Source organism: Myotis yumanensis, unplaced genomic scaffold (assembly GCF_028538775.1).
Source record: "Myotis yumanensis isolate MYYU_CA2020_CCGP unplaced genomic scaffold, mMyoYum1.0.hap1 SCAF_6, whole genome shotgun sequence".
Taxonomy (NCBI): Eukaryota; Metazoa; Chordata; class Mammalia; order Chiroptera; family Vespertilionidae; genus Myotis; species Myotis yumanensis.
The window spans coordinates 63,866,936-63,886,807 of NW_027223757.1; positions in this window are offsets into that span (position 1 = coordinate 63,866,936).

Here is a 19,872-nt window from a genome sequence, read left to right on the forward strand (position 1 = left end):
TAGTAAGGTCCAGGGCAGAGAGTGGCAGGAAGCTAAATTACTCAAGATAGGGGGTCTAATGGTTGATTGTCCTGACATAGAATCTCAATGGGCTAAATCCTCAGTTTAAGGACTAATTGGAAAGAGACTGAAGGGAAAATTATCTGTCTTAAAACTTGGCATTAGCTTTATGGGAAAAGAGGCTTTCTCAATAATTCTTTTTTTTAATTTAAAGTCTTCATTGTTTAAAGTATTATATAAGTCTCCTTTTCCCTCATTGGCCTCTCCCCAGCTGCCTCCACCCATCAGCACATCCCCTCAAACCCCCGCCCCCCATCTGTGTCCATTGGTTATGCTCATATGCATGTATACAAGTCCTTTAGTTGATCTCTTACCCTCTCACCCGCTGCCTTCCCTCATAGGTTGGACAGCCTGTTCGATGCTTCTATGACTCTGGTTCTATTTTTGTTCATCAGTTTATGTTGTTCATTATATTCCACAAATGAATGAGATCATGTGATACTTATCTTTCTCTGATGGGCTTATTTCGCTTAGCATAATGCTCTCCAGTTCCATCCATGCTGTTGCAAATGGTAAGAATTCCTTCTTTTTTATAGCAGCGTAACGTTCCATTGTGTAGCTGTACCACTGTTTTTCAATCCACTCATCTGCTAATGGGCACTTAGGCTGTTTCTAAATCTTAGCTATTGTAAATTGTGCAGCTATGAACATAGGGGTGCATATATCCTTTCTGATTGGTGTTTCTGGTTTCTTGGGATATATTCCTAGAAGTGGGATCACTGGGTCAAATGGGAGTTCCATTTTTAACTTTTAGAGGAAACTCCATACTGTCTTCCATAGTGGCTGCACCAGTCTGCATTCCCACCAGCAGTGCACGAGTGTTCCCTTTTCTCTGCATCCTTTCCAGCACTTGTCGTTTGTTGATTTGTTGATGATAGCCATTCTGATAGGTGTGAGATGGTACCTCATTATTGTTTTGATTTGCACCTCTTGGATGATTAGTGACTTTGAGCATGTTTTCATATATCTCTTCGCCTTCTGTATGTCTTCTTTCGAAAAGTGTCTATTTAGGTCATTTGCTCATTTTTTTTTTTATTGGATTGTTTATCTTCCTTTTGTTAAGTTGTATGAGTTCCCTATAAGTTTTGGATATTAAACCCTTGTCAGAGATAACATTGGCAAATATGTTCTTCCATGCAGTGGGCTTTCTTGTTGCATTTGTCGTAGCAATATCTTTACCGATATAGCTCCCAGGGCAATGGAAACTAAGGAGAAAATAAACAAATGGGACTACATCAAAATAAAAAGCTTCTGCACAGCAAAAGAAACCATCAGCAAACAATTCTTAACAGATCAGTACACAAGCATTTACAGATTGAAATCATATCATCTGGGTGGTTCAAAAAGGCTTTTGGTGGAATTTTAGTTGAAAGATGTTCCAGGTTGTTCATGTCCTCCAGAACTTGTGAAAAAATGAATGCAAAACTTGGTATCCACTAAGTCTCAAGGAATACTTTCAGATGACATTCCAAAGAATGGGGATTTATTGAAAAATTACAAACACACAAGGAAACAGGACAACATGAACGAGCACATCAGAGTAAACAAACAACTGAATGAAACCAGCAAACTTTTTGATATGGATTTATCACACAATAAAATAGCATTTTTAGCATTTTTAAAGTGTTTGCTTTAAAGAGAGGATTAAAATATAAAGTGCTATAAAGTTAAACAAGCAGACTTGAAAAAGAATAAAATAGAGTGTTCAGAAATGAAAAAATATTAAAATGAAGACAGGGATTAGATTTAATAGATAATTAGATACTTCATGAGAGGATATGAGAACCAGATGATAAATCTAAAGAATTTAATGAGAATGTAGCACAGTGAGTAAAACAGAAAATACAGCAACGAAGAGTCAGGCAGAACAGAGTGAAAAATTCTAATATAATTCAAATACTTAGAGTTCTAGAAATAGAGAGAGGATGAGGTAGAAGCAACATTTAAAGAGAAAAATACTGAGAAGTTTGCCAATTTGATGAAACATATCAATCTATAGATTCATGATTCTAAGGTAGAATAAAAATAAATAAATAAACACCTAGATTATCTAGCTTAAGGTACAGAATGCCATAAACTAACAGAAAAAAAATCTTAAAAACAAACAAAAAACAAAACAAACAAACAAACAAAAAACACACACAGCTACCAGAGAGAAAGGAAGTATAATTAGGCTGGTAATTGACTTCTCAGCAAAAACAATGGAAACCAGAAAACAGTGGAATATTCAGTGTGATGAAAAAAAGTACCTGGCAGTCTAGAATTGTATAATTACAAAATAACTTTGAAGAAAGAGAAAACAGTATATTGGCAGATGAGGAAAGGTGAGAGAGTTTGTAATAAAAGATTCACTCTAAAAAATTCAGAAGATGTACTCTAGGCAAAAGGAAACCAATTCCAAATGGAAGATGCAAAAAAGGATTAAAAAGAAAGTGGGAAAAATGTGGGTAAATATAAAAAACATTGAATACACAAAAATACTTCTCTTTGCGTTGAAAACAAGGTAGATTTTGGGTTTAAAACTGGTCCGTGTGGCTCAGTTGGTTGGGTGTCATCCATGCACCGAAGGGTTGCTGGTTTGATAGCAGGTCAGGGCACACACCCGGGTTGTGGGCTTGACCCCGGCAGTGTGCAATATTTTGCTCTCACATCAATGTTTCCCTCTCTCTAAAAGTCAATAAAAAGATCTTTAAAAACAACAACAACAAGGTAGAACTATGATATCCAATAATAATTACATATAAATCTGGGAGGCATGATCAGATTTAAAGGTTTAATAAGTTCATTGTTTTAAAGATGTGAAAATTGTAATTTCAGATTTTGATAGGTTATGTAGGCACTCTGAGCCTGTTAAGGTAACCAATAAAAGAATAGATATAGAAAGTATAACTTTCAAATCGGTAGAGAAAAAAATGAGAGAAAAAAAACATCTAATCAACATTGTAAAAAGGTAAAAGAAGCAAAGAAGAAAGGTAGGATAAAAAAAGGTAGAATAAAATAGGATAGGGAGAATAGAAATCAAACCTATAGGACAGTAGAAATAATTCCAAATAGAGCTCTCTCTCACTTCTTAGCTCTAAGTATCTAGATATTAGCATTAATGATTTGCATGTGTTTTATCAAAATTTTTATATCGGAAATAAAAGCCAACTATGATAAATCCACATATTTACCAGCAAAAAGTAAAATTCTGTGCATGTTCACAAAGAGGTTATTGCAGAAGTACTCAGGTGTTTTCCTGATAATGTCGTATCTCTTGCTAATGTTATTTTCTGGAGGATTTAGCTTTTGTATTTGCTTCTGACAGTTATCTTGGGGCACTCACACCTAGATCCAATATAAATAGAATCCTTGTCATATTTAACATATAACTTCTTTGTTTAGTTATTTAACAGTACACATTTATTAAGCATAGAAGGTAAAGGTAATTTGCATTCAATACTCCATAGATTAAATACTCACTAGACACAACATTCTCAACAACATCTATTTAACACTAATTAATTTGGTAAATTGGGTTTAAAATATTCTATGTAATGTAGAAATCTTCTGTGCTTTCTTACATGAGTTTTAGACTGTTTTTAATGATGTTTGGGGAAATTAATCTCAGTTTTTGTGTTATTATTATTGTTCCCCAATTGTATTTGCAGGAACATAAAAGTATTAAAATATAATTAAAGATTTGATTAGAAAACAAGGATATTTAGTCTTAATTAAAAATAGAAGACTCATCTAAAACATCAGGATATAGTTTGAAAAATGGAATGGTGAGCAAAGATCTATTGCACAAATGATAGTCAAAAGAAGAGCTCTATAACTATATAATTATCAGAAAAAAAATAGTTTAAGACAAAGCATTAGTAGAGATAGAGCAATTGCAAAGTGGAGAAAAGTTTCAATCTACTAGCAAGATTCAAGAATTTTAATTTAATGCATCTACTTAATAATGAAATCTTCATATACATATGTATTTAATATGAAAAGATGTACACTACCAGAGTGAGAAATTTTAACACACTTGTTTAATAACTTCAAGATCAGGCACATAAAATCAGTGAGAATATAGAAGATCTGAATCACACAATAAACCAGCTTATCCTAATGGATCAATTGCAAAATGTTAATTTGTTCAAGGGCACTTAGAACTTTTACAAAATTAATCACATATCCTATATAATAAAAGCCTAATATGCAAATTGTCCCCTCAACTGGGAGTTCAAGTAGGAGGCGGGGCTGGCAGCGGTGGCAGCAGGTGGCTGGGTGAAGTGTGGCTCCCAAGCCGGCAGCAGGCAGCCACTAGGGACCCTTCCTGTGCACGAATTTCATGCACTGGGCCTCTAGTTATGTCATAAAGTAAGGCTTTAGGCCCCTTTGGGGGACAAACGACCTTTTCACAGGGGTCGCCTAAATACATCCTGCATATCAGATATTTACATTACGATTCATAACAGTAGCAAAATTACAGTTATGAAGTAGCAACGAAAATAATTTTATGGTTGGGGGGGTCACCACAACATGAAGAACTGTATTAAAGGGTTGCGGCATTAGTCAGGTTGAGAAGCACTGCTTTAAATGAATGGTGTCATGTAGAAAGTTCTCTCACCACAATAAAATGAAGTCAGAAATAATTAATGAAAAGATAAGACAAAACTCATACTTTTGGAGATTAAACATTTCTAAGAACACACAGATCAAAGAAGAATCATAATGGAAATTAGAAAGTACTGGGAACTGAAGGATAATGAAAATGCTGCATATCAAACTTATGTGATGAAGCCAACATGGTTATTAGAAGAAAATATAGGGCTTTTAGTCATTATGTCAGAAAAAAGAAGCCTCAAAGTGAGTGAGTTTAAGAAATTAGGCAAACACTTGAATTTACCTTGCAAAAATTGAGGGCAGGAAATAATAGAGAACCAATGGAAATGGAAACAAAACAGACATGCAGTAGAGAGAATGAACAAAGTAAAAAATTGATTATTTGAAATGAATAGCAAAATTGACAAACCCTGCCTTAGCTGGTTTGGCTCAATGGTTGGAGCATCTGCTCACAGACTGAAGGGTCCTGGGTTCAAGTTTGGTCAAGGGCACATACCTGGGTTGCAGGCTTCGGCCCCCACATGAAGCACATGCAGGAGGCAACCTATCAATGTGTCTCTTTCACATCAATGTTTCTCTCTCTCTCCCTCCCTTCCTCTCTCTCTAAAAATTAATGGAGAAAATATCCTAGGGTGAGGATTAACAATATCAACAAAAAAACATTGACAAACCCTGGTAAGACTAGGCAAAAAACAAACAAACAAAAAAAGGTATGTACCACTGTATATATTGTATATATAAGATGTGGTACATATAAACTACTCAGTTATAAGAAAAGATGAAATACTGCCATTTGCAACAACATGAATTGATCTTAAGAATATTATACTAAGAGAAATAAGTCAGACAGGAAAAGTCAAAACCATATGATTTCACTCATAAACCTATATAATAAAAATGTAGTATGCAAATTGTCCCCTCAACTGGGTGTTTGTCCAAGAGTTTGACCAGGGGGCAGGGCTGGCCAGGGGAAGGGAGGGAGGCCCCAGTTGGTGGCCAGCAGCCGCTAGGGACCCTACCAGTGCACGAATTTTGTGCACTGGGCCTCTAGTGTGGGCTATAAATCTGAAAGCAACAAATAATCAAACAAACAAGGAGGGATTGAGCAAAAAATAAAAAAAAAACTCATGAACAAGGACAATACTGTAGTGATTATCAGGGTGGATGGATGGAGGTGGTGGGGGGTGAAGGCAGCTATCAGGAGATATATGGTGATGTATGGAGACTTGACTTGGGGTGATGAACACACAATATAGTGTACAGATGATGTGTTGTAGAATTGTGCACCTTAAATCTATATATAATTTTGTTAATCAGTGTCACCCCAATAAATTCAATAAAAGGGAAAAAATAAATTTAAAAAAATTATAGACACAGATAACAATATGTTGGTTACCAGAGGGGAAAGGAAGGTTAGGAGGTAGTAAAGGATAGAGGGGGTCAAATATATGGTGACAGGAGGAGATTTGATTTGGGGTGATAAACACACAATGGAATATACAGATGATATATTATAGAATTGTACACTGAAACCTATATACTTTAAAATTTTTGTTGTTGTTGAAAGTATCATGTATGTCCCATTTTTTTCCCATTGACCACTTCTAGCCCACCCCAGGCCACTGCCAGTGTCCATGGGTTATGCATATATGCATATGAGTTCTTTGGTTGATCTCTTCCCACCCCTCCACCCCCTGCCTTCCCTCTGAGATTCAACAGTTTGTTCCATGCTTCTATGTCTCTGCATCTACTTTGTTCATCAGTTTATTTTGTTCATTAGATTTCACATATGAGTGAGATCAGGTGACATTTGTCTTTCTCTGACTGGTTTATTTTGCTTAGCATAAGTACTCTCCTGGTCCCTCCATGCTATCTCTAAAGGTAAGAGATTCTTCTTTTTTTACTGCTGTATACTATTCCATGGTGTAAATGTACCCCAGCTTTTTAATCCACTCATCTACTGATGAAACCTATATACTTTTATTAACTAGTGTCACTCCAATAAACTTAAAAAAATTTTTTAAAAAAGAGTGAAATGATAATATTAACAATGGAAAGGGAGCATGACTAGGCACTCTGTATAGTTTAAATGATAGGTAATATTTGAATATTATGCCAATATAAAACTATATATATAAAAGCCTAAGCAACTGTTGCAACCGAAACAACCGAACTGATGGCCAAATGGGCTGCATGGGGCGACCAGGCCAGCAGGGGGGTTAGTGAGGGCTGACCAAACGACTGAGTAGCAGGCTTCATGGGGCGACCAGGCCGGCAGGGGGCTTAGTGAGGGATGACCAAACGACTGAGTAGCAGGCTTCATGGGGCGACCAGGCCGGCAGGGGGCTTAGTGAGGGATGACCAAACGACTGAGCAGCAGGCTTCATGGGGTAACCAGGCCAGCAGGGGGGCAGTTGGGAGTGACCAGGCCGGCGCGGGGGGGGGGGGGGGGGGGCAGTGAGGGGTGACCAAGCTGGCGGGGGGCAGTTGGGGCTGACCAGGTCAGCAGAGGGGGGTTAGTTAGGGGTGATCAGGCAGGCAGGCAGGTGAGCAGTTGGGAGCCAGTTGTCCCAGATTGTGAGAGGGATGTCCGACAGTCGGACATCCCCCGAGGAGTCCCGGATTGGAAAGGGTGCAGGCTTTTCATGCACCCGGCCTCTAGTGTCATATAAAATTAACAAATTCTTAAAAATGTAATTTAACTTAAGGAGATGTGTGGGGGGGAGGGGTAAATAACAGTAGAATTTTTATTACACCTTTCTGTTAATTTCTACCAAATATTCAATACATAAATTAATACCAATCTTACACAAGCTATTCTAAAATATAGAAAGAGGAAATATTTCCAGTTTATTATTTTATGTGGCTCTCCTTACGTTGGTTTGAAAACCTAAAAGGACAGTCTAAGAAAATTACAGGCCAAACTAATTTGTAACATAGATATTAAAGTTTTAACATCTGACATGTATATTCATTCAGGAATATAGTGTGGTGTAATAAACAAATTTCAAAAATATATCACATGAACAAATTAAATAGAAATGTATAATTTAAATGGATGTAGATAAAGGATTTGGTAACATTAAACTTTCCTTTGTGTTAAAATACTTATCAAACTCAGATTTGAAGCCAAAAAACCTCCCTAATTAAAGGTATTGTCAAAAGCCTGAGAGCATACTTAATGATAAAACTTTAAAGTATTCCTTTTTAGATAAGGCAGAGACAGGGTTTACTGCTATCATCACAAGTTATATTTTATCAGGACAATAACAGAACTAAAGAAAACATATAAAGTTTAAAAGGGAAAATTGAATCTCTTATTTTTTCACAGATGGTATAAATGTTTTATGATTGAATTTGTGTGTCATTGATTAAATCTAGCATGGTTGTTGGACACATGCATCATGAAAAGCTTTAACCATATTTCTATATATTAGCAACATGGAGTTAGAAAATGGAATAAAACAAATATAATCTTTACCATGACATTAAAAAATTAAATACCCAAGAATAAATTATCACAAATAGGTGAGATATTCATTGGGAAAATTATAAAGCTTAATTGAACAATATTAAGTAAGACCTAAATAAATGGAGAGAAACACCATGTTTATGAATTGGAAGATATGATATTAAAAAATATCACTTTCCCTTTAGTTAATCTGAAAATACAATATAATTCTAATAAAAATTCTGATGATTTTTTGTTTATATATATTTTATTCTGTTATGGAACTTAACTAACTGGGTATAAAATCTATATTAAAGAGCAGAACCATAATAGACACTGTTGAATAGAACAAACTTTGCCTCACTGAGATAAATTGTAAAACATAATTATAAAACTATATAGTCAAGTCAGTCAACAAACAGAACAGTTTCCAAAAACAGAATGAAACATATGTAAACTAATTAATGATGAGTTGGCATTTCATATTAATGGTGCTAATAGGAGTTTTTATAAAACAGCATTGGAATAATTATGGGGAAAAATAAAATTGTGTCTAAACACAAACAAAAGTAATTTCCAATTGATGTAATAATAGAGAATAATGTATATGCCTATAGCATAAATATCCATTAATTAAATAAAAAGAAAAAAATGGAAGATATTTGCAATGTATATAACTGACAAAAAAATTAAAGTTTGGGATATTCAAGAAATTACACAAAATCAACAGGAAAAAGATAAACAATATAATAAAATGGACCAAAAAGAGAAAAAGTGGGGAAAAAGTGGAGTCATTTCACTTGAGAGAAAGAGAAAGCCAGAAAATATATGAGGCTCACTCTCATTAAGAAATTAAGGAATGAAAATTAAGACTATAACAAGAAGTTAATGCATGTGAGAATATGATATTTTGCTTAATTTATGGAGCCACCAGACTACTATGTGCCCTTGGTGGACTTGTAAATCGGAACCATCACTTAAAAATATTTGCTCTTGCCCTAAGTGGTTTGGCTCAGTGGATAGAACATCGGACTTCAGACTGAAAGGTCCCAGGTTCAATTGCGGTCAAGGGCATGTACCTTGGTTGCGGGCACATCCCCAGTAGGAGGTGTGAAGGAGGCAGCTGATCGATGTTTCTCTCTCATTGATGTTTCTAACTCTCTATCCCTCTCCCTTCCTCTCTGTAAAAAATCACTAAAATATATTTTAAAAAATATTTGCTATTTTCCAATTAAGTTGAAGATATACCAATTCTATGACACACAAATTCCACTCCTGTTTATATTCCCCCAAACCACATGCACATGGATACCAGGAAATAATGCTAATGGGTGTTATTAGGAGCACTGTTTGTTAACACCAAAAAACCTGGAAACAACCCGGTAGTAGACTGGATAAATAAACTGTGGAATATTCATACAAGGGAATAGTAAACAGTTGGAAAATGAATGAATTACAATCACATACAATGTTTATGAATGTTTAAGGAGAAAAAAACAACAACCAAAAAACAAATTCAAGAAGACACTTGATAATTCCATTTGTATAAAGTACTAAGCCATGTGAAAAGTAAACACATAAATATACTTGGTAACAATTTAAAAAAGCAAAGGAATGATACAGAAATTATGATTATGGCTACTTGGAATAGAAAGGGAAAGGGTTGGGATAGGGATGAGATTAGAGAATAGCATGTAGAAGGCTTGGAAAGTGATAGTAATGTTGGGTTTCTTAAATTGGGTTGTAGGCAAGCATGTGTTTGTTGAAGTGTTGCATTGCTACTTTTGTACTTTTCACATGTCATTTGTATTTTTGAATCTATACAATATTTAATGGGGAAAAAGAGAGAAAAACTAGCTTCAATAAGTGCTGTGCAGCAAATTCATATTTTTAAATGTAATAACTGGGGAAACGTCTTCTAATAGTTCATTTCCTATGAGACATTCATGTTACCTGAGAACATCCCAGGCAAGTTCTTAAATATATTCTTTCAATGTAACCCCCCTCTGACATTACTAAGCCAGTTTTGGTAGGGAGAAGAGATGAACAACCAAATAACGATCCTCACAAATCTTTACTATTCTTGACTTTCTTACGATTGCTGTACATGGGGGGTTAAAATATCTTGAGGGTAAAGCACAGCTTGATTTGAGTGAATTTGTTGTTTGGAGTTCTGTAAGGTTAAGTGGAAAGCACTTATAGAAAGTGTTAAATGGGATTTACTTATAGACATTCCACATCATCTTTCAATTACGGATTAAATTACCGATTCTTTTCATGTGAAAACATCTTACTGGTTTTCAGTCAACATTATGAGCTACCAACGCTTATTGTTTTATTTTACAGGATATTCAACAGCAGCATCTTTGTCAAGCATGTACTCTTGAGGTTTTCTTCCCCTCAGTTTTATGAGATTCCTGATGTCTTTCCTTATTAGTGTTATCTTAATTGTTCCCCTCTTTGCTTAGGGCATAATTGCTGTTCAAGGAGCCACATTGAAGAGGCACTTAGCTACTGCCTTTTGAAGTTGTTGGAGAGATGTCTTCAATTAATTGTAAATCAAGAGCCAAGTTTACTCTCTTATCTTCCTAGACTCCATTGAGTGATTTTTCCAGAGCTCAGCAGGCTACTGAAGACAAATTGAATGCAACAGTAATCATCTTTGACTTCTAGCTAATTTGAAGGCACAGTTTTTAAAAATAAAAAAGATAATTGATATATTATTTTAAATTCAGCTGCCTTAGAAACTTTCAGTAGTAAATGAACTAATGTGATTAATATGGAAAATAAGTCTGCTGTCCTCCCCCTCCTCCCACCCCCCGCCATGCTCCATTCTGTGTTTTTGTTGTATTTGTGCCAAGAAATTTTGGCAATCGTACATCTTTAAAAAAAAACCAACAACCTCAAAAGTAAATAATAAAACACAGACTCCATCCTTGTGTGGTGGACTTTATAAAGTATTATGGCATGGCTAGCTGTGATAAAATCCTCCCAAATTTTCCTACTCCCATAAATGCATCCGTGGAATCCTCCCATAGTGTGTGTGTGTGTGTGTGTGTGTGTGTGTGTAATTTCTAAATTGTTATTATGTTTACATAATTCAAACTTTCAAAAACAATTTAAAAATAGTTAGTGGTTCCTCAGCATTCTGAATGATAACTTTAAAAAGTTGAATAAAATGTTTTAAATTTTTCTTAAAGCATAGATGAACTAACAAGATAATGAAGAATTACCTTAGCCAAAATCTAAGATAAGGTGAAATTTCAGAGGGTTAGGCTCAAAACTAAAAGCTACTTTTGTCCCAGAGGTATTCATTTATTGAAAGAAAAAGCTGTGCTACTGAACTCTTTTGGCAGCCTCCTAGGGCAAAAAGACAGACTTCAAAATCAGTTCCTACCTAACTATTGAGTTTGAAGAGAGCTCTACCCTCTGAGGAAGGCTGAACCAGAAGGAAAGAAACCCTTAATTGAACCTATGGCCTGGGTAGATGACACTTTTGTAGCACCCTGGCAAAAGCAAATGAAAATTTTCTTTCAAGGCCTCACATTATTTCTGCAATTAACTTTTTTAATATAAAGATCAGACACACAAGAAAAGGAATAGCATAAATTAGAATGAGCATAGAAAAGTAGACAATAGAATAAAATCATAAAGAATTCAGATATTTAAATTAATAGACAGATAAGGCCACTTATGCTTATAAGCTAAAAATATAAAAAATAACAGGCTTAAGAAACAGAAATTACTTTGAAAATACACTGATTTAAAAATTAAATCAGTCTTCTCATTCTAAAACTATAAAATTAAGAACTCAGTGAAATATTTAACAGCTAACTAAAAATAGCTGAAAATAAACTTAATGAGCTAAAAGATAGGTTAGAACACATTTTCCAGAATACAGCATAAAAGTATAAAGAGATGAAAAATGCAAATGACATACTAAGGGACATAGAACACTCACTGAAAAGATATAAAATAACATGGGTAGGAATTGAGTTTTGTAATTTGTCCCTCTGAGCCACCAGTGGGGCACCTTTTTCTGCCAAGGATCATTGGATATTTATAACATTATTCTCGGGCCACACAAACTTAACTTAAAAATTAGCCTGCTATAGTTGGTAAAACATTTAATTAACTCACCTTTCATGCCTTGGCAGGGCCAGACCAAATGATTTCAAGGGCCTTATAAGGCTCATGGGCTGGAAGTATACCACCCCTGCTAGACTAAGGAGGCTGCAAGAAGGAAATGGGTGTGCTAATACAAGGCAACAGGAGGAATCCTCATGGTTTTGAAACTACTACTATTCTTTATCTTGACTGCCTAAGGGACACACAAACCTACATATGTGATAAAATTCTATGAAGCTAAACACATACAAACAAGTATAAGTAAAACGGGGAGATCTGAATGAGATCACAAGATTGTATACATGTTAATTCTCTGATTGTGATATTATACTATAGTTTTACAAAATTTTAACATTGGGGAGAAGTAGAAAAAGCATACGTGAGCTCTCTGTATCATTTCTTTTTTAAGTGAATCTACAATTATCTGAATAAAATCTGAATTAAAATAGAAGCATGCATCTTGACATAATGAAAATGCAGAATACTTAAGGCAAAGAGAAAACCTTACACACAACAGGAGTGAGGAAAGGTAGAATAAATACCTCCAAAGTAGCAGCAGCTTCACAGCTTACTCCTTAACAGCAACCACGGCAGTAAAATCGTACCTGCAGTGCTTCCCGTGGGTAGCCAGTGAAGTTATCCTCTAAAGTTAAGTTAAAGGACAAAAACTAACACCATTTCCCCTAAGAACAGGAACAAGACAGGGATGCCCACTCTCACCACTCCTGTTCAACATAGTACTGGAAGTTTTAGCCATTGCAATTAGACAAGAAGAAGAAATAAATGGCATCTAAATTGGAAAAGAGGAAGTAAAACTGTCCTTATTTGCAGACGACATATTATACATGCAAAACCCTAGAGACTCCATCAAAAAACTACTAGACTTAATACATGAATTTGGCAAAGTAGCAGGATACAAAATTAATGCCAAGAAATCTGAGGCATTTCTATACACCAATAGTGAACTTTCAGAAAGAGAGATTATAAAAACAATCCCATTTACCATCGCACCAAAAAAATTAAGATACCTAGGAATAAACTTAACTAAAGAGGTAAAAGACCTCTACTCAGAAAACTACAGGACGTTGAAAAAAGAGATAGAGGAAGACATAAACAGATGGAAGAACATACCGTGTTCATCGATTGGTAGAATCAACATCATTAAAATGTCCATACTACCCAAAGCAATCTATAAATTCAACGCACTTCCCATCAAAATACCAAAGGCATACTTCACAGATCTAGAACGAACTCGCCAAAAATTTATCTGGAATAAAAAAAGACCCCGAATAGCTGCAGCAATCCTGAGAAAGAACAAAGTAGGTGGGATCTCAATACCAGATATCCCTCTCTTTTGGCAGCCTCCTAGGGCAAAAAGTGGTATTACAAAGCCACTGTTCTCAAAACTGCCAGGTACTGGCACAAGAACAGGCCTATAGATCAATGGAATAGATTAGAGAACCCAGAAATCGGCCTGAACCAATATGCTCAATTAATATTTGACAAAGGAGGAAAGAACATTCAATGGAGCCAAGATAGTCTCTTCAATAAGTGGTGTTGGGAAAATTGAACAGACATATGCAGGAAAATGAAACTAGACCACCAACTTACACCATATACAAAAATAAACTCAAAATGGATAAAGGACTTAAATGTACGACAGGAAACCATAAAAATTCTAGAGGAATCCAAAGGCAACAAAATGTCAGACATATGCTGAAGCAATTTCTTCACTGATACAGCTCCTAGGGCAGTTGAAACTAAAGAGAAAATGAACAAATGGGACTTACATCAAAATAAAAAGCATCTGCACAGCAAAAGAAACCATCAACAAAACAATGAGAAAACCCACTGCGTGGGAAAACATATTTGCTAACGTCATATCTGATAAGGGCTTAATCTCCAAAATTTATAGGGAACTCATACAACTTAACAAAAGGAAGATAAACAATCCAATCAAAAAATGGGCAAAGGACCTAAATAGACACCTTTCAAAAGAGGACATACAGAAAGCCAAGAGACATATGAAAACATGCTCAAAGTCACTAATCATTCGAGAGATGCAAATCAAAACAACAATGAGGTACCATCTCACACCTGTCAGAATGGCTATCATCAACAAATCAACAAACGACAAGTGCTGGAGAGGATGTGGAGAAAAAGGAACACTCGTGCACTGCTGGTGGGAATGCAGACTGGTGCAGTCACTATGGAAGACAGTATGGAGTTTCCTCAAAAAACAAAAAATGGAACTCCCATTTGACCCTGTGATCCCACTTCTAGGAATATATCCCAAGAAACCAGAAACACCAATTAGAAAGGATATATGCACCCCTATGTTCATAGCAGCACAATTCACCATAGCTAAGATCTGGAAACAGCCTAAGTGCCCATCAGTAGATGAATGGATTAGAAAACTGTGGTACATCTACATGATGGAATACTATGCTGCTGTAAAAAAGAAGGAACTCTTACCATTTGCAACGGCATGGATGGAACTGGAGAGCATTATGCTAAGTGAAATAAGCCAGTCAATGAAGGAAAAATACTACATGATCTCACACATTCATGGATAATAGAGACCATTATAAACTTTTGAACAATAATAGATACAGAGGCAGAGCTGCCTCAAACAGATTGTCAAACTGCAGCAGGAAGGCCGGGGAGGGTTGGGGGGCAAGAGGGAGGGGGGTAAGAGATTAACCAAAGGACTTGTATGCATGCATATAAGCATAACCAATGGACATAGACACTGGGGGGTAGGGGAGGCCAGGGGATTGTCAAGGGCGGGGGAAAAAAGGACACATATATAATACCCTTTGTAATACTTTAAGCAATAAAAAAATTTAAAAAAAATTAAAAAAATAAAGTGACATTAAAATCTTCACATAAACAAACAAACAAACAAAAAGTGGGAGTGCTCAGCACCCACAAAACTGACTTAAAAATAAATTCTAAATGATGCACGAATAAAAATAAAAATTATCCTAGAGGAAAGGTTTGAGAGACATAAAGGAATAAAAAGCAAACAAAGTGGTAAATATGTTAGTCTGTGAAACATAACTATCAGATATCCTCAACCAGATTCAAGACTTAGTAACATTAAGAGAGTGCAGAATAATTAAAACCACACAATGAGATGAAAGAGATACCCTAGAAACAGAGTCATGCATGTATGGACATTATATCAAGTATTAGAGAGCAGTGGAAAATGCTATCTTTTAAACAATGCAGTAATAGTTAAGTATATATGTGGAAAAATAAATGTGGTCTCCTATATTACATCATTCACAGGTGGAAAACAAGGCACCAGATGATAAAGCTATTGGGAATGTGTGCATAATATAATCTTTATATCTAGGAAGGAAAATATTTCTCAAATAAGAAACAAAAAGCACAAACCATAAAGGAAAAGATCAATAAAAATGACTACGTTAGAATTACAAATTTTGTTCATCAAAAAGTACTATGAGATAATTACCAAGACACAGAGTGGGAGAAGATATCTGCTAACAGATAGAGTCATATTCATAACATACAATGAGCTCGTATAAATCAATAAAAAGTGAGAAATCCAATAGAAAGAAATGGGCAAAATAATGAATAGGCACTTTTTCCCAAAAATAGTCCAAAAGGCCAATAAGTCCAAAAGTGCTTGACTTCATTTATAATCAGAGAAATGCCAGTTAAAATCATAATAAGATAACAATACTATTGCCTCCCCCACCAGATTGGCAAAATATGAATTCTTAAAACACAATAATAAGAAAAATAAGTCAATGTGTTAGCCAGTTTGGCTTAGTGGATAAAGTGTCGACACCTGGACTGAAGGGTCCCAGGTTCGATTCTGGTCAAGGGCAGGTACCTCCATTGCAGGCTTGAGTCCTGGCCCTGGTCCAGGCTAGTGTGGGAGGCAACCAATCATTGTGTCTCACATTGATGTTTCTCCCTCTCCCTTCTACTCTCTTTCAAAGTCAATAGAAAAATTTCCTTGAGTGAGGATTAACAAAAAAATAAAAAGAAGAACAAGTCAATTTTAAAATGGGCAGACTCTTTCAATAGGCATATCACCAAAGATATCCATGGAAAATAAACACATAAAAAGTTTCTCAACATAATTGGTCATTAGGTAAATACAAATTAAATTCTCAATCAAAAACAATCACACCATTCAAATGCCTACCATTAAAAACACTGATCATACCAAGTGTTGGTGAGGATGTGGAGGAACTAGAACTCCCAGGCTCTACAGGTAATGTAAAAAAAAAGTAAAAAAAAAAAAAAAAATATATATATATATATATATATATATATATATATATATTTTTTCAGCCTTACATGTATTTTGTGTCTGGAATATAGCTTTCTCCTAGTTTCACTAAAAATGTAGATTTCAGATTTTTGTGGCTTTTCTATGTTTTCCAGTCTGAGAGGTGGGGAAATGCTGACTTTCATAGCCATTATTATCTGGAAGCATTCCTTATATTTTTAGGCACTTTAATTAATAATTTTGAAAGGCTGGTTAGAGGTGCCTTTTTAATACTAAACTTTAAGTAGTTATATGAGACTGTATAGTGCTAACATGTAACAAAGCAGAAAGAATATTTTCCTACACTATACCACTTATTTTTTAAAAATATGTATTTTTATTGATTTTAGAGAGGAAAAGAGAGGAGAGATAGAAACATCAATGATGAGAGATAATCATTGATCAGCTGCCTCCTGCATATTATCTACTGGGTATTGAGCCTGCAACTTGGACTTATGCCTGGACGGGGAATTGAACTGTGACCATCTGGTTCATAGATGGATGCTCAACCACTTAGCCACACTGGCTGTGCACTATACATATTACTTCTTATGAAAATTAATCTGGTCCAATTTATTCAGCAAAATAGAGTGAATATTGCAATCAGAAAAATGAAGGATGAAGGAAATCAAAGCTACGATACCATCCTAAAGTAATATTTAGTGTAACAAATAGGTGAAGAAAATATGCAGACATTCTCATCCAAGGCATGTGAGTATTTGAAATTCGAAGTGGGCAATGTTTACCATGCTGCAAGCTCACAGAGGAATTTGAGATTACTTACCTGTCTCCTGTTAGCTAGTCTCATTCCTATAAATACTCAGGGGTATGCTCTTGTTAGGGGATGGAACTGCAGTTTAATTGTTAGGCTTAGAACAAAGATGAATCCAAGATGGCCTCAGGAGTGCCTTTTCACATTTCTCTTGCTAGATTTGGACATCCCATGCTTGATTAAACACCAGAAAGGGCTCTCAGAAGCACTTTGTTTCTGTATACTAGTGTGTTGGTTTTCAATAGGCTTTTCGGTTTGTCCTCATTACCTAGAAATGCCCAACTCCATTCTCCCATCACAGCAAATGCCAAATTCCTTTCCTGTATTATTACCCAAACCAATTCCTGCAAATGTTATCTTATATTCACCACTTATTTTACTGAATTTATTTCGAGACTTTTTCTGTCTTCTCAGAAATGTTTTAAGAAGTCCCTTTTCTGAAAGGTAGAAAAGAAATATGAGAGAAGAATTGGTGGGGTGGGGGATGTGGGATGTGGGTTAGTCCAAAAAGGATGATGACTGGAATAGCAGGAAAGACCAAACTAAGTGTTAAAATGGGACCTACACAGGGATAACAGAAAATATTTTAAAATAATGATTTACACTAGATGTTAAATAAGTCAGGAGAGAAAGCAGGTGCCTGAGTTAAGGGATGGTTTTAAAGAATTAAATCAATCTGAAGGTGGAAAAATCATCTAAATACTGGTTTTTTAGATTTTTAACCAAGTGTGAACAGAATAGGCTAAATCACTAGCAGAACCTGTAAGATGTCTTCGGCCTGACCCTGATTTTTATGTAGCTCTCTTGGTATTTGTAGGTGTAGTTTTCTGAAAAAGGACTATACCTTGGAGCCAAATGGACTTGGGTTAAAACAGCAGTTTCACTACTACTTTTTTTTTGAGTAGTTATGGGTTAAATAATGTCAAGTAAAAATATTGAATGAACCCAGCTGGCATGGCTCAGTGGTTGAGTGTTGATCTGTGAACCAGGAGGTCATAGTTCAATCCCCAGGGCACATGCCCAGGTTGCTAGCTCGATCCCTGGTGTAGGGTTTGCAGGAGGCAGCCAGTCAATGATTCTCTCTCATCATTGATGTTGCTATCTTTCTCTCCCTCTCCCTTTCTCTCTGAAATCAATAAAAATATTTTTTAAAGAAAAGGTTGAATGAATGGTGGATGCAGCACACATTTTCCAACCATAATCAACACACAAGCCTGGCCCAACACAGCTATGGTGAGGTTGTACACATCCAGGTATTTTGAAGGTATTATTCTGCCCATATGATTGTTTCTTACAATGTGAAATATCCCCTGAAAAGAAACTCATCAAAGTGCTGTAGTGTAGAGAGAATGGTTTTATCATCAGATTACTTGAATCTAAGAGTCATCAGGAGAGCATAAAAACATGGATACTGGCTACAACACAGCAAAGGAATATTTAGGACAAAAATAGTACAACAGCTGTTTCATGGTTTTATTTGCCAGTCTTGAAAAAAGGGATCTTAGAAAGAAATAGGCATTCTAGGAAAAGAAGTGTTCTTTTACTAATCAGTGTAGGGGATAAGTGACAAGAATTTGTAGGACAGAGTACACATGGGCTTGCATTAAACAAGGTGAAATTATGTCTCTGTTGTACATAAAATAAGACTTATTCTTAGCAATTAAAAAGAAAATCTAAATATTAGTTTATTTTCATGGTATTTAGGGAAGATTTTTGTCAACTCTAGCCAACAGGCTTTTAGAATAATCGCTGACATTTCCTCCCAAGAGTCCTGATAATCTCAGTATCTTCACAATATATTTGTTATCAGCTTGTAGGGCCTTTGATCATTTGTCCTTGTAACCTTTTACTCTAATGCTTCTAATTTCTTTATCACTTTGTAACTGTGATTTGTTTTATAAATAATTAAACACCTTTTGCATTATCACACCATCTAATTCATTTCCCATATTGAGGAAGTGGTTTGTGTACTCTTAGGAGGCTATGATCTTAAAACACTACAGGGAATAGGATTTCTGAATTAATTGTCTGCCAGACGAGGCATGGTCTGTAGACAAGGTGAAAGAAAGATATAATTCCCTGGGACAAAAAGGAAAATTAGCACAAGGGATTATTACAGTACTAGAGGCCTGGTGCATGAATTCGTGCACATGTGGGGTCCAGCCGGCCCGCCCTGTTTGGGGCTGATCGGGGCCAGGCCTGCCAAGGGGAGGGGATGTGGGAGGTTGGCCGGTCAGCCCCGCCTCCAATTGGGGTTGTGGGGGCTGATCGGGGCCACAGTGCATGTCAAAGCAACCAGTTGTTCTGGTTGTTCTGGACATTCCAGTCGCTTGGCTTTTATATATCATCTTTGGATATTTTATACCCACATATTTAGGTAATAAACTTGACTGTTATGAATTAAACTATGTAATTATCTCTACAGAGCATGTTTCATTATCCTTGCTACTGCAAATGTGAAAAGCTATTTGAAATTTGGTACTTACTTAGCCCTTTGCAAGTGATCTGAAGAATGACCCAGCAGGTGAGCTGAAATCTGGAAGAGTATCCATT